Source organism: Octopus bimaculoides, chromosome 6 (assembly GCF_001194135.2).
Source record: "Octopus bimaculoides isolate UCB-OBI-ISO-001 chromosome 6, ASM119413v2, whole genome shotgun sequence".
Classification (NCBI taxonomy): Eukaryota; Metazoa; Mollusca; class Cephalopoda; order Octopoda; family Octopodidae; genus Octopus; species Octopus bimaculoides.
The window spans coordinates 84,914,256-84,915,709 of record NC_068986.1 but is presented as its reverse complement, the minus strand read 5'-3'; positions in this window follow the sequence as shown (position 1 = coordinate 84,915,709).

Here is a 1,454-nt window from a genome sequence, read left to right as displayed (position 1 = left end):
TTATTACAAAAAGAAATAGTGAAGCTGTTCTGAGCAGTAAAATATTTTAAAATAAACTAAAAATTTACTGCGTCAGTAGGAATGAATCGGCATTGCTAAATGATTTTTTTTTAATTTGGTAAATTCAAAATAATTATATTCATGAGATTAAATATAATGTGTAATTAACTTACCCTTGATGTTCCTATTAGGGAAGAATGACGTATATTTTCCCATGTCACCAAAAGTGCCCAAACAGATTGGAAATTTCTAATATTTGCATACATATTAATTTTTGCATCAATATTTCTCAGTTTATTCACCATGTTGTAATTTATTCCACTTGTTGTGTATTTCTCATAAATGCTGTACTTAACGTTCTGATATTCATACCAAAGGTCTGCCCAATATGGAGCAATGATATAGTTTGTAGCGTCAAATAAACTATGCGGCTCGTAGCTGAACATAGTATTCTCTGATAAATATCCACCAGTGTAGATCTGACAAAACAAAGTTACATAACACAATTGAAAACAATTAGGTCTTTAAAATGTGCTTATTTTGGCATTGTAATCAAATATTTTAAGAACAGAAATTTCAATTAACAGTTTTTAATTATAATTATATACGAATTTTTAAAGCTAACAGTTCAAAGCATTTAATCACACACAATACAAAAAAAAAAATATAAATAATTAAAATAAAATAAAAAGTAGCTAAAGAATACCTTAGGCCTTAATGAAAAATTTTGTCAACCGATAATATAAAAATAGTTAATTCGTTCATTCATGACTAATATATTAATATTAGCATTACGTCGTTCCTTAAATGAAGACGATAAATATGAGAATTAAAAAACAATTTAATATACAACCCAAAAGTATATTTACAGGTCATTTGCAATTGCCTCACTTCATTTGCAACTGATGAAGTCAGTTAATTCATATGATTATTAAATAGAAGCATTCCTATAATATTACTAATACGTGGTATGGAAATCTCTTCTCCGATACCATTTAAACAAAACGAACAGATTGATAAAAATACATATTTGGGTTTGAATATGTGTGTGTGTACGCGTGTGTGCGTACGACAGGCTTCCGCGTACTTTCTTCCAACCAAATTCACTCAAGGCAATATTCAGTCCGGAGCAATAGTAAGAGACATCTGCCGCGCAGTGGGACTGAATCCGAACCAAATGGATAAGAGTTAAATTTTTAGCACCATAGCTATGTTTGTTTTTATTACCCTTTCTTTTATAACGTATTATGCTTTTAATAAAATATAAATAAACAGTTATAGATAATGATACTAGTCAGTATGTATGTATGTATGTATGTATGTATGTATGTATGTATGTATATATATATATATATATATATATATATAGAGAGAGAGAGAGAGAGATAGAGAGATAGATAGATAGATAGATAGATAGATAGATAGATAGATAGATAGATAGATAGATAGATAGA